Source organism: Plecotus auritus (genome assembly GCF_963455305.1).
Source record: "Plecotus auritus genome assembly, chromosome: 4".
NCBI classification, from domain to species: domain Eukaryota; kingdom Metazoa; phylum Chordata; class Mammalia; order Chiroptera; family Vespertilionidae; genus Plecotus; species Plecotus auritus.
The window spans coordinates 43,119,139-43,133,988 of NC_137775.1; the positions used below are offsets into that span (position 1 = coordinate 43,119,139).

Consider the following 14,850-nt stretch of genomic DNA (forward strand, 5'->3'; position numbering starts at 1 on the left):
TCAATGAATGACTTTCCCACCACCCTTCATCAGATACTGCCTCGGCCCTTTCGTAGCAGCGCGATTTCCCAATTTCCCAGAAAATCCGAGAAAGAAAGGACTCATGCCCTCAGTGTCCTGTGCAGAGGTTGCTCCTGTGAATGGAGTGGTGTTGGTGCTGCGGTTGATGTGGCACGACGGAGGAGGGTAGTGGGGCAACAGAGCACTTTTTTGGTTTCTCAGTATCTCCTTTTTGTTCAGCCAGCTGAGAAATTGGCTGTTCTCCCAAAATGAAACAAATTTTATAGATGTGAAAAAGAACAATGAACTGAGTATACTATGAAGAAACTCCATTAACAGTTTCCACATTTTATAAAAGACAATTTTTCAGAAGGAAGAGCCAATTTTATGGGGCAAGAACAAACGTAAATCAATATAGTACAAAAATAGTAAGAACTATAAATACGTAACATACATTTTTATCCTGATTTCTGTTCTCTTGTGCTTTGTAGGAATTTTACTTTTTAAAACATATATCTTTATTGAATTCAGAAAAGAAGGGAGAGAGAGATAGAAACATCAATGATGCAAGAGAATCATTGATCTGCCTCCTGCACAACCTCTACTGGGGGTTAAGCCCACAACCCGGGCATGTGCTTTGACCGGGAATCAAACTGTGACCTCCTGGTTCATAGGTCACTGCTCAACCACCAAGCCACAACGCTGGGCAGGAATTTTACTTTTGATGTTTACCTATAGCAGTGGTCGGCAAACTGCGGCTCGCGAGCCACAACAGTGCCACTCTGTTAACTAATGAGTTTGCCAACCACTGACCTACAGTAATACCCTTCAAGAACATCCCAAAGGTGGTTTGCTGTGTGGCTGAACAGAAATGTTAAAATCAGATGATTCTTTGAGATTCATTTTTAATGATTTATAAATATTCTTTTAGTGTTCACTTCTAGACTCCTTATTGCATATTAATGGAGATTCTCATTACATTTTCTGTTTACATCATATATATATTATCCACATACATATGCATACATAACATTTATAGTTTAATATGAGGGGCTTTATTTAAGTCTTAAATGTTGGTCACACTTGAAATTCCATTTAAAGTATGCTCAGAAGTGAAATAAAACTTAAGTATTTATGGTTTTGCTTTTTTCATTTCATTTCTGCTGGACCTCAAGGTCTTTCTTACTGGGGTGGTCAGTGATGCCCCTACTGGCACCAGGTGGCTTCTAACACAAATTCAGGAGAATATTCACAGGTTTATTTTGGAAGCGCTAGCCCAAGACCTTTGCTTCTTGTGCTGTGAACTTGCAAAGCAACGGCTGTGCCCAAAGCAGGCGCCCTTCTTATCTGCTGTCTCTTAGAGGAGCGCATCCATTCCAGCATCTGTGTGTGCATTTTTGCCTTCTTCATAGGTGAAGTTAGAGAACTAATAGCATCAGGAGGGGAGTAGAGCCCTCCCTGGAGGGCTGGGATCCTCCGCAACTCCTCCCCTCCTCAGCACAGGGCTGGCCCCAAACCTCCTCCCTTCCTCAGCACAGGACTGGCCCCAAACCTCCTCCCCTCCACAGCACAGGACTGGCCCCAGGCCTCCTCCCCTCCACAGCACAGGGCTGGCCCCAGGCCTCCTCCCCTCCACAGCACAGGGCTTGCCCCAGGCCTCCTCCCCTCCACAGCACAGGGCTGGCCCCAGGCCTCCTCCCCTCCACAGCACAGGACTGGCCCCAGGCCTCCTCCCCTCCACAGCACAGGACTGGCCCCAGGCCTCCTCCCCTCCTCAGCACAGGACTGGCCCCAAACCTCCTCCCCTCCACAGCACAGGGCTGGCCCCAAACCTCCTCCCCTCCACAGCACAGGGCTGGCCCCAGGCCTCCTCTCCTCCACAGCACAGGGCTGGCCCCAGGCCTCCTCCCCTCCACAGCACAGGGCTGGCCCCAGGCCTCCTCCCCTCCACAGCACAGGGCTGGCCCCAAACCTCCTCCCCTCCACAGCACAGGACTGGCCCCAAACCTCCTCCCCTCCACAGCACAGGGCTGGCCCCAAACCTCCTCCCCTCAGCACAGGGCTGGCCCCAAACCTCCTCTCCTCCACAGCACAGGGCTGGCCCCAAACCTCCTCCCCTCCACAGCACAGGGCTGGCCCCAAACCTCCTCTCCTCCACAGCACAGCGCTGGCCCCAAACCTCCTCTCCTCCACAGCACAGGGCTGGCCCCAGGCCTCCTCCCCTCCACAGCACAGGGCTGGCCCCAGGCCTCCTCCCCTCCACAGCACAGGGCTGGCCCCAAACCTCTTCCCCTCCACAGCACAGGGCTGGCCCCAGGCCTCCTCCCCTCCACAGCACAGGGCTGGCCCCAGGCCTCCTCCCCTCCTCAGCACAGGGCTGGCCCCAGGCCTCCTCCCCTCCACAGCACAGGACTGGCCCCAAACCTCCCCTCCTCAGCACAGGGCTGGCCCCAAACCTCCTCGCATCAGCATAGGACTGGCCCCAGGCCTCCTCTCCTCCACAGCACAGGGCTGGCCCCAAACCTCCTCCCCTCCACAGCACAGGGCTGGCCCCAGGCCTCCTCCCCTCCACAGCACAGGGCTGGCCCCAAACCTCCTCCCCTCCACAGCACAGGGCTGGCCCCAGGCCTCCTCCCCTCCACAGCACAGGGCTGGCCCCAAACCTCCTCCCCTCCTCAGCACAGGGCTGGCCCCAAACCTCCTCCCCTCCTCAGCACAGGGCTGGCCCCAGGCCTCCTCCCCTCCACAGCACAGGGCTGGCCCCAGGCCTCCTCCCCTCCTCAGCACAGGGCTGGCCCCAGGCCTCCTCCCCTCCACAGCACAGGGCTGGCCCCAAACCTCCTCCCCTCCACAGCACAGGGCTGGCCCCAAACCTCCTCTCCTCCACAGCACAGGGCTGGCCCCAGGCTTCCTCCCCTCCACAGCACAGGGCTGGCCCCAGGCCTCCTCCCCTCCACAGCACAGGGCTGGCCCCAAACCTCCTCCCCTCCACAGCACAGGGCTGGCCCCAAACCTCCTCCCCTCCACAGCACAGGACTGGCCCCAAACCTCCTCCCCTCCTCAGCACAGGGCTGGCCCCAAACCTCCTCCCCTCAGCATAGGACTGGCCCCAGGCCTCCTCTCCTCCACAGCACAGGGCTGGCCCCAAACCTCCTCCCCTCCACAGCACAGGGCTGGCCCCAGGCTTCCTCCCCTCCACAGCACAGGGCTGGCCCCAAACCTCCTCTCCTCCACAGCACAGGGCTGGCCCCAAACCTCCTCTCCTCCACAGCACAGGGCTGGCCCCAAACCTCCTCTCCTCCACAGCACAGGGCTGGCCCCAAACCTCCTCCCCTCCACAGCACAGGGCTGGCCCCAGGCTTCCTCCCCTCCACAGCACAGGGCTGGCCCCAAACCTCCTCCCCTCCACAGCACAGGGCTGGCCCCAGGCCTCCTCCCCTCCTCAGCACAGGGCTGGCCCCAGGCCTCCTCCCCTCCACAGCACAGGGCTGGCCCCAAACCTCCTCCCCTCCTCAGCACAGGGCTGGCCCCAAATCTCCTCCCTTCCTCAGCACAGGGCTGGCCCCAGGCCTCCTCCCCTCCACAGCACAGGGCTGGCCCCAGGCCTCCTCCCCTCCACAGCACAGGGCTGGCCCCAAACCTCCTCCCCTCCACAGCACAGGGCTGGCCCCAAACCTCCTCCCCTCCACAGCACAGGGCTGGCCCCAGGCCTCCTCCCCTCCACAGCACAGGGCTGGCCCCAGGCCTCCTCCCCTCCACAGCACAGGGCTGGCCCCAAACCTCCTCCCCTCCTCAGCACAGGGCTGGCCCCAAACCTCCTCCCCTCCTCAGCACAGGGCTGGCCCCAGGCCTCCTCCCCTCCACAGCACAGGGCTGGCCCCAGGCCTCCTCCCCTCCACACCACAGGGCTGGCCCCAAACCTCCTCCCCTCCACAGCACAGGGCTGGCCCCAGGCCTCCTCCCCTCCACAGCACAGGGCTGGCCCCAGGCCTGGAGGCCACTTCAGGGCTGTGTGTGGTGGGAAACTGGCTCTCTCTGCTGGAGTGCCTCTCCTGTGCTGTGTTTTCCTCGGTGGTAAAATGTGTGTGATCCAGCCAACCTCTCCTTGGGATGAGAGTGAATTTCAGTTTCTTGTACTGAGAGTCGGTGCTGGTGTCTGTTTGGGGCATGATTTATGTTCCTCTTGATACATTAGCAGGCAGACTTCCTGGCTGGGGTCAGTATTAGCAGGCAGGGCAGCCAGTTCTGAGATCAGCAGTCAGAAGGAAGCGACTCTGCTATTGTTTCATAGGATAAAGTGGCTTTTTACTAAATAGTATATCCCTTATGATCATCATGTTTGTCTGGTAGTGTGACCAGCTTGGAATAATGCCCGTGTGCCCCACAGTCAGGCTTCTGCCTTTCTCCCCTCATCCACCCAGCTGCAGGCAGACGGGCTTTCTTGCTTTGCAGGTGAGCACGCACTCCCCACACCCCAGCATGTCCACCCCGAGTCCTTCGCTTCCTTTCACTGCGCCATTCAGCACCCCTTCCCTCTCCATGCTGCAAAGATAGCAGTCTTTCCCAGCCCCTCCTCCCACGCCCAGCATTACCGGTTCCCCAGGGCACCCGTCACCAGCTGGCATTATCTTTTCGTTTGCTTGTGTTCTTTAGAAAGTGGTTTTGCCCACTGCTGTGTACCCAGAGCACAGAGTAGATACATGTACTTAGAGAGGCGGTGATAGATGATGCATTCTGAAATTACCTACTGTGATTGCGAAAAACCTGTAAATATAGGGGACATTTCCTTTCTGTAAAATTTCTGTGTTGGACCACCTCCCTCTCTTTTCCTATGATAACTGGTCCTGCCCATTCAAATCCAACAAATATTGTCAGAAAATGAATGTCACTACCATTTGTACTTCGGTGGAGTTTTTAAGAGTATTTTGGGTTATAGTCTGTGACCAAAGCAGGAAATGATACGACTGCCCCTCCCTCTTAGAGCATCAAAGTAATTTTTTCAAATATTTTCCTAGCGCATTTTTATTGCATGGCTGCCTGCTTACAAATGTGTGAGAACCTTTTGGACAAGTTGATCTGTAAAAAAAAATAAAGTAATTCTACTAACATGTAAATTCAATTAACCCATTCCTTATGTTTCATGAAAGTTTATGATCATTACTTTGGATTTTTTTTATTACTTTTTAAAGACCTTTAGTTTTTCTAATGTTTTTCAAAGCAGCTGATTTCACGCATTTAATTTTCCTTTCCTTTCTCATTGTTTGTGTTCCTTGTAATGTCCCCCATGCTGTTAGTCTCTGAGGTTCGGGGGTCCTTGTGCTCCATGGTGCTTAAGATAACGATAGTTATACTTACTAATCCTAATTCAGATAACATGGAACTTTCAAGGGAGAAGATTGCCTAAGTAAATAAATAGGTGCAGTTATTTCACAAACACTTATTAAGCTACTACCTTGTGATCTGGCATTGCTGGGAATATAAGGAAGAGTGGCATTTACTAGGGGAAATGGGGATATAATCAAACATTTTTGGCAATTTGATGTTGGGCGGGGGGGAGCATATGAAAGTTGATCACAGGTTCTGTGGGAACCCAGAGGAGGAGGAGCGGCTGGGACTGCTCTTGGGAACAAGGCTGCCTGGAGAGGAGCTTTGGGCAGCCAGGAGGAGGAGGGTGTTGGGCAGCCAGGAGGAGGGTGTTGGAGGAGGAAGAATCCTCAGCACCAGGGCTGGAACCCAGCAGCAGGAAACGAGCCTGGAAAAGCCGCCGGTCCAAACCCAGAGGGTCTGATGTGCACCAAGATGGGGAGAGAATTTATCCCCTCTATGATGGGGACCCCCTGAAAGGGCCTGTGCCAGATGCACTGGTATCTGCCTGGAGCTCGGAGAATTAGGATCAGGAGTCAGGGAGCATCCTGAGGCTTCCAGGGTGGGGGTGAATGAACCAATGGGCTTGGCTTGAAAACCCCAACGCTGTGTACAGTCTCAAGGAGGCACTAGCAGTTAGTTAGGGGGAGAGGAGGTTGAGAGATTGCATCTTGGGAGTCAGGGGAGAGGTTTCAAGGAGGATGGCGTGGTATAGAGAAGTCACAGGGACACAGTTTGCAGTGTTGGGACGGGCCATGAGCATTTGAGAACAGTCAGCCAACATCAGGTAGCAATGGACCGAGGAGGCTGTCGGGAGCCAGTGAGCCCAGCTGCTGCCAAGAGTGAGGGGCCTTCTTCCAACCCTGGGCCTTGTACGTCAGTTACTGGGTAGTAGATCTTGTTCTGTCTGATCAAATAAATCAATATCCCCTCCCCGGGAAACTGACCTTTCAGATCATTTCGCAACCGACATTTCCTGTGGCTTAGACCACATTCCATTTTCTCAGACCAGTGACTTTCCCCTCCGCACTGCCCAGGATCAGGACCGCCCAGGGAATCCCCTGCCGAAAAAGTCCACCTACAGTCCTTTACAATCCGACTCCCTGGCCCTGGGGGCTGCCGCCATTTTGGGGCTCAGCCCCTCTGGTTTCCAGATGACCTAATACATAAAATTCTTTACCCCATCGGCCACGTGCGGACCTCCTTTGGTGACCCTAACAGGTATTACGCGGAATTGGCTGAGTGAGAGTTTTTGTACTTGGTGTGCTGGCTTTTAGCCAGCTTTTCTGCACACAGATCCCAACACTTCATAATTGCCAAACGCTCCTGGATGCTACCCATCATCAGCACAGCACGACATCTTCCCTAGATCTTCCGTGGACCATCATTCGTTGATTCATCTGAAACTTTCAGTTTTCTTAGACTTTGATTTGTTTATTATCTTAATGCCACCCTGATTACTGGTGATAATAAAAAGGTGTATGTGTGTGTGTGTGTGTGTGTGATTAAAAATACATTATTTCTGCATTTTAAAATGAATAGACAAGATCTTTCTATCATGGTAGTGCTGGGGTAAATGGGGTGGTGGTGATTCATAGCCATCAAAAGAGAAAAAACTATATGATTTCATGATGAGATTTTTGCTACTGTTACTCTACTGCACAACTGTAAACCGTTTCACACAGCCAAGGTGGGATTCTAAATCACAGAAGCATTTGTGCTCGCACCTTCGCAGCAGGATTTGCCTTCCATTTTCCCGCCTTCCCCTTTGCCCCCTGGTGAGTGGCCTCCCACTAGCTACTTGTGGTGCTCCTCCGAGCCTCTGGCTCCATCTCCTCTAATTGGCCACCTCTTTGCACCTGCTTTCGCCAGCCAGTGAGTCCGCTCCTGGCCTCAGGGTTCCCAGTGGGGGCAGTGACATGTGAGGTGATGCTCATGAGCCGGCTTCTTAGGATTACTGCCTGAGTGACTCAGGGTCTTTTATGGTGGGTTTCTTTCTTGCCTCTTACTCACCCGAAGGCTTTATTTGAATGATTTGCGTTTGTGTTGTCTGGGAGACTCTAGGTAGAAGTGGCTCAGAGTGTAATAGCAGCGTTAGATGTGTCCAACAGAAACTAGCATCCGTGTCTTTGTGCCCGAGAATTTCACTTCCAAATTCACCTTTTCAGTATTCCAATCACTCATCTTTCTGCAGCGAAACCGTGCGCCTTTGCTTCTCACCGTGCCTTGCCGCATCTGTTTCCCCTGGGTGTGCAAACGGCAGGTGGTACCTGGCCGGTTGTGCCAGCTTCCCGGTTCCTGGGCTTCTATTGTTGCTGTCCTCAGTTCAGGACCAGCTCTGTGTTAGGCAATTCACCTGTCCCCCCACCCTGCCTGAATGGCTTGATTGCACACTGCTCTCCCTTCTCCTCCCTAGCATCCGGCTCCCGGAGTGCCCCCTTTTAAGGAGCACATTAACTCCCAGCCACAGATTTTTAAAGCTGTGCCCAGAGTTTGTTTTTTCAACATTTTGGTTATTGATTTTATTTTTTTCAAATACAATAAAACAAATAAGCGGTCTGCTAGTTTTGAGTTAATGAGGATTTGAAATAGATTTCAGGTGTTCTTGTCTGGCTTTATGTTGCAGGTAACTGTCTCGTGCAGTAAATGACCATAACTGATTAATTCAGGAGCCACAGAGCTCCCCTGCGTGTAAAATAGATTAACAGCTGTGTGTAAGGAAAACATCAGCTATTAAATATTTTTCAGTAATAATAAGTTGGAAATGTGTAACCTTATCCATGCTTGTGTAGCCTCTTAAGTCTCTCAGCCAGAATTAATTTGTATTTTATTACTCAGCTTACAGGCATTTTGATGCCAGACTCTAGGCTGCACTGTTTGTGTGGATTTATTTTTTTTTATAATGAACTGCCATTTAAAATGCCCTTATGTTGTTTGATGCAAAGCATAGGTTTAGTTTAAGCATTCACTCATGCATTTATCTAGCTTTTGTTTTCAAGTGCCTGCTGTCTTTCACGTGCAATTCTAGGTACAGAAGTAAATAGATTCACGGCTCCCGAAGGGAGACACAGGAGGGCACAACCTGCCTGTCGGGGCGGGGTGGGGGGAGGCTGGGGGGGATCCCTGGAGAAGGGGCCTCTGGAGGAGGGGCCAGGGGGGTTGCTGATCCCTCGTTTATGGTGACTAAGTGCAGGGAGTCCGGGTTCAGATGGCCCAGGTTCAGATCCTGACTTCATCACTTAGGAGATATATGACTTGAACTAATTACTTCTGTGGGGCAGAGTGATCCCCTCTAAAAAATGGGGGCATTCATGGTACAGACCTCATATGTTAACATGAGGGGCTATTTATAAAGCCCGTAAATGATGCTTGGTACATGGTGAGAACTACGTAACTGTTTTAAACATATCAAGTAAAATAAATAACATGTATTTTGACTGAAATAAGGACTAAGGAAAACTCTGTTTGAAAAATACAGAAACTAACTGGCAGGTATTTTTACTATTTGTTTTTAAATGTATGGAAATTTTAGTTGACAGCTTATATAGGGATTTACTATCAGTAGGTTCTGTCTCCAGCGCCCTGGCTAATTTTTGTTTACTTTCAGTTATTTTAACGTTTTCAGGGAAGAAAGAACTTTCTAACAGTTAGAGAGGCCCCCCCAAATGAAATGAGCTCCATTTGTGTAAAGTCCTTTCTCGTGACTAGAAATAGCCACATAGAGGTTGAACCTGCCTGAGATGCACTGGGTAGGAGCAGAGGGGGTCTAACAAGTGAATGCCTAAAAGCCAATTAATTTTGGGGGGGGAGTCATACTTTAGTCTGTACACATTGGTAGCAGGGGGTCTGGAGGTGGGAAATGGCCATTTCAGTGCAGAGGACAGAGGAGGTTGAGAAGGACTCACAAAAGTTGAAGGCGGAGAGTGAAGAGCTTTCATTGCTGGTCTAAATGTGAAATCCATTCTGTAGAGAATGGGGAGGAACAGGAGAGTGGGCCAGATTAAAAGGAAGATCTCAGGGAGGTCACCGTTGCCAGATCGGAAGCAGGAGGCCTGTTGGGTGGTAGGGCTGCCATGTAGACAGGCGGGGAGAAGAGGATGTGTGAGAGGCATCCAAGATGATGTTGAGCCTCAAGAACTGAGGCAACTGGGTTAGAAAGAGAGCGTTTCACATGCAATTCTAACTCATTCATTCAGCAAATGTTTATTGAATGCAGACAGTGCAGAGCTCATAGCCTCGATGATGGATTTATCCTGCTGTTTTCATTAAGAGCAAAACCAGCAAACGTGCATTCCACATTCAGTTTCAGTCCCGTTGTAGTGAGCCTTATTACCGGACAATGGATGCCTTCTGCAAGTGCCTTAGAGACAGTGCCTGTTGCAAAAACAGTGCTTTAGTGAAAATGTCTGATTAAAAGTGTTTGCATTAAAACACTGGGGGGTGAGGGCATGTATGGGAGTGGGGTGGGGGGGGGGGGGGCAATGGTAAGATATGTACACATATAATACCTTAATAAAAATTTGAAGAAAAAAAAAAGTGTTTGCATTGACCCCAAATCCGAGCAGTGGCACTGAAGACGGCTTTTATATTCGGCAGTCAAGTCATATTGATTCATCGTAGCCCTGAATGCCTGTGTACCTTAAAACACTTGAATGCCTCTCAGATAAACTCATCAAAGTGCCAGTAGTCCAAGATCTAGTTGTGCCTCTACCACTGTCCTTCTTTCTTTCTTGGTTCCAGAACCTTCCACTCTCTGTCTCACTTCTGGCTCCACAGTTTGAGACTGGGAATAGGTTTTTTTTATTCAGAAAAACAGATGGCCAAGCCTTGGAGAGCTGAAACATTTCTGCAGACTCTCAGTAGAGCACTTAGCACATAGTTAGTGCTCAAGAAATGTACCAAAAATTAAAACAGATTTCTAATAGGCTGACTTTATTGTTGTTGAGATGCCCTGTGAAAATTTTTAAATCTTCATCCTTCCTTTGAAAGGTAAACCAAAATGGAATGGAAATTTTCCTTTTGACCTAAAGGTGACTCTTAAGCTCTTCCCCAACCCTCCGGAATTAAATGCCTACAAAAATAGACAGGATTATAACTATCTAATGTCAGAATCGTGTTTTTAACCCAAGCACGATACAGAAATCTGCAGTGCCTGCTCGAAGACCCGGGAAGTTCTTCGGATGCGACTTGTTTTACAAAGACGGGAGCATGAGGTTGCCTTCTGCTCGGTTCTTTGGCGATGGACCGTCTCAGTCCCTGCTCGTGTTGACCGCAGGATTCCTGAGCAGCCCCGCTCCTTGTCAGATGTATTCGCCACATCTGGCACAGGCCACACACGTGGCCTCTGTCAACCTGGATAAAAGGAGGAGCCCAGCACCCTTTTATGAACGTTCTCCTGTAACCTGTCAGGCTCTAAACTTAGGCAGGAGCTGCTGTCACCAGACGCTCTTCTCGGAAGGGCTGGCCCTCTGCCTCTCCCTTCCCCATTACTGGTGATGATGCGAGTCCTGGACCTGCCTCAGCACCAAATCGAAACTAGATCAAATTCGGGGGTGAAGATTGTTTTCAGGAGCTTAAATGCTTGCACGGCTTTGAGTGTCTTAATAAGATTGACTTCATTACTAAATGTGTTCCTCTCAAGGAAAGTAATCGTTTCGGTGGAGACAAGCTGAGTTTTTCATACATGATGTCATTCTCTTGAAGAACAGGAACGTTCCCTTGATTTGTTATGTTTTCTTGCTCCTCTTTTTCCCTTAAAGGCAGATGTTTTGATTTTATCTATTAGAAACCATACTCAGATGTTAAGTCAGCTGGACACGCATTCAGTGACTTGCGGTCTCACAGTAAAACGCTCTTCCAGAGTAAAACCCCTGTCTGTTTGGTGATGTCTCTGGAAAGTCATGCTTGATCATAAGGATGGGCATTTCTGATATTTTCGACTATGCACTTTTTTTTAATTTTTTTATTAAGGTATTATATGTGTACATATCTTACCATTGCCCCCCCCACCCCACTCCCATACATGCCCTCACCCCCCAATGTTTTGCATCCGTTGGTTACTCTTATATGCATGCATATAAGTCCTTCAGATGATCTCTTATTTTCCCCACCTCTCCCTAACCTTCCCGCTGTAATTTGACAGTCTGTTTGATGCTTTACTGCCTCTGTATCTATCTTTTTGTTCATCAGTTTATACTGTTTTTCATTACCCCAAATGAGTGAGATCATGTGGTATTTTTCTTTCATTGACTGGCTTAGTTCACTTAGCATAATGTTCTCTAATTCCATCCAGGTACGACTATGCACTTTTCATGCAAACCTTTTCTCTCTCTTTTCCTTAATCATTTCTTTAAAGGATTTCAACTCAAAGATCTGTGAGCTCTTACCTGTTAAGCAGTCATTCATTAGAATATGGTTTTAAGTGTACAAAATTAGAAGCTCTTTTAAACTTAATTACTTAGAAATTTGCGGATGCTTTCTTTATGGTTCTCTCAGGCATTTTTTTTTTTTGTGAAATGAATTATGTCAGTTAAGCCTTTTAAAAATACTATTGAAACTGAACTTTTTTAGTAGAACAGCATGACAGGATATGGTGGATATGGTGGGGGTTTTATTATTTCAGTATTTTTTTCAAAATGGTGACAGTGAATAATACTGTGTGGAGAAGGATCATCTTTCGAGCAGGCCCATTAGCTTAAAAATAAATAAATAATAACCCCTTTATCTGGAAAACGGCTTTTGATATGCTTGAGTGAGTCGCCTTTTCAAGAGGGTAACAAAAACAGAAAAGCAAAGAAAGCATAATATTTCCGGGAGAATATTTGTTTTCTGTGTTCCCTAGAGATGTGATTAATCATTGGGGGGTGGGGGGGTTGGGGGGGCATAAAATTGCATTTAACGGTTTCAAAAATTTGCAGAATTACTCCCCATAAAGATATTTACAAGGAAGTCATAATTTGAAGTGAATTGCTTTGTGATACCGTAGAAAAGTTCTGGACTTGGGAGACCTGAGTGGTAATTTTCCATAAGCTGCAGGGTTACCTTAGCAGGTTTCTTACTCTTGTGGCTTTTAGGTTTGTCATTTGTAAAAATGGGAGAGATGACCGGCTGGATGAAGTCCTCATATCCGAATCATTTGAAATCCCCAGAGATTGGAATTGTCACCTTAATTTCTCGGGGCTGAGAAATAACTGATGCCGACTTGCTTTACCAGGGTGCACCGTCTTGCAGCTGCTCAGAAAATACCTGTCGCTGTGCTCTCGCTGGAACCAGCACGCCCTGCACAGAGGCTGCGGCTCCTTATGCCTCGTTGTGCCTAACGTTCTTGGTTTTCTATGTGAAGTGACGTGGTTATGCTGCAGTGAGAGGCTCCACAATGAAGATTAGTTTTTAAAGGGGAGGAAAACAAAATTTAAGGAAAAAAGCTTTCTTAATTCAAAGTTTGAGCAACCTTTGGCTGGCTCACTCATGTTTAGAAAGAACTGTTTCTTTGAATCACTGTTGTGATAGTTATTTTTTTACCAGTGGCCCGATGCATGGATTCATGCACATTGAAAGGAAATTAATTAGAAGAAAGATTCATGCGGTAATTACATTACTGCAAAAAATTACATGTCAAAATAGTATATATAATGTCCTGTATAATAAAAGGCTAATATGCAAATAGACCGAACGAGGGAACGACAGCCGCTGTGACGCACAGTGACCACCAGGGGGCAGCTCCTGCATTGAGCGTCATCACAGGAGCTGCCCCCCCGGTGGTCAGTGCACTCCCACAGAGGAAGGGCCCCTCAGCCAGAAGTCGGGCTCACGGCTGGTGAGCGCAGAAGTGATGGCGGGAGCCTCTCCCACCTCTGCGGCAGTGCTAAGGATGTCCAACTGACAGCTTAGGCCCACTCCCCTTGGCCATCAGTCGGACATCCCCCGAGAGCTCCTGGACTGCGAGAGGGCACAGGCCATGTTGAGGGACTCCCCAAGTGCACAAATTTCGTGCACAGGGCCTCTAGTAGTAGTATAAAATTAAAACACGCATGCGATTGGCACCAGTGAGAGCTTTATATGTATCGTGCATGCACAACCCAACGTTTATTTTTAAATTGCCAGTGCACATCATATGTACCAGCCAGTCAGTCGGTGAATAAATCACAATGTGGTTCACGTTGAATGTCAACAAAAACAACCAAATTCATGATAGACAATGACAGATCAAAACACACATGTGTGATTGGCACCAGCAGGAGCTTTACATGTATCACGCATGTGCGAGTCAACGTTTATTTTTAAACTAGAGGCCCGGTGCATGAATTTGTGCACAGGTGCGGTCCCTCGGGGTGGCATGTGGGGATCGGGCTCCAGCTCGCGCCCCCAGCCTCGCAGCCCCGCCTGGCACCCCGCCTTGGCCTGGCACTGCCCCCTCACCTGCTCTACCATCCCGCCTGTGGGGCAATTGATCGGGGCCAGGCACCCCCGCCCAGCTCCCTCAGTGCCTGGGAGCCGGGCGGTGGCCTACCCCCTACTGCCGCCACTGGTTGCTGTCTGCAGGGCAATCGGCAGGGCAATTGGGCCCCGCTCTCACCCGCCTTGGCCTGGTGCCGCCCACTGACCTGCTCTACCATCCCGCTGCAGTCCCGCTTTCATCAGGGCCCATCGGTGCCGGCAGCACCTCCATTGCCGCCAGCTGCTGGTGCCTGCCATGTTCCGCGCCACCCCCTGGTGGTCAGCACACATCATAGCGAGCGGTCAAATTCCGGGTCAAGGGGACAATTTGCACATTAGGCTTTTATTATATAGGATTGCCAGTGTGCATCATATGTGCCCGTCGGTCAGATGGGCAGATGGCCGGTCACTTAGCCTTTTATATATAGATTTGTGGTGTCCCTGAAGCAAGTTTCATATCAAAGCACGCTAAAATGGTCCCTCTTTGGAGATCTCACGGTGTTTGCAAAGACAGCCTGCTGTGGGTACTTTGGTGGCTTTTGTCGTCTTTTAGGGTGAGAGGTATGCCGGGGGCGGGGGGGGGCGGGGGCAGACCTGTTGCTAATGCTGGTTCCTGGCTCCTTGCTGACCCGGATCTGTTGCACACCCATTCCCTCTGCTGCTGACAACAAGAAGGGAGGACGGGGCCCACCAGCTCCATGTGATGCGCCTGTGTGATGGACAGACTTTTTCTGTTGCTCAAGTGGGTGCCTGTTCGATCCCATGTGAGCACTTCATTTCCCTGTCCATTAAGGGTCCCGTAAAAGCTTCGTCATCCAATTAAAGGGCGGTGCCTCCAGTGAAGAATGCATGTGTAACGTCAGCTGTCTCATTTTGTTACAAGTAAGAGAAAGGAAAAAAAAGGTGTTTTTGCTTTTTAACTTGAACCTGAGTATTGTGGTAGCAGTGAGCTATTGCAAATAGAAAAATAACACATAGATTTAAGCTTTGGCAATTGTCTAATTTTGTCTACTTACCCAGCACTGATGGCTACTGTATTATATACACAGA

At 49.5% G+C, this 14,850-nt stretch overlaps 1 protein-coding gene across 1 annotated transcript in view; it reads left to right on the forward strand.

Moving 5' to 3' along the window:
* The window catches only part of PREP (prolyl endopeptidase), a 111,895-nt gene that overhangs the window by 78,114 nt on the left and 18,931 nt on the right, over positions 1-14,850 (forward strand). The window lies entirely within an intron of this gene.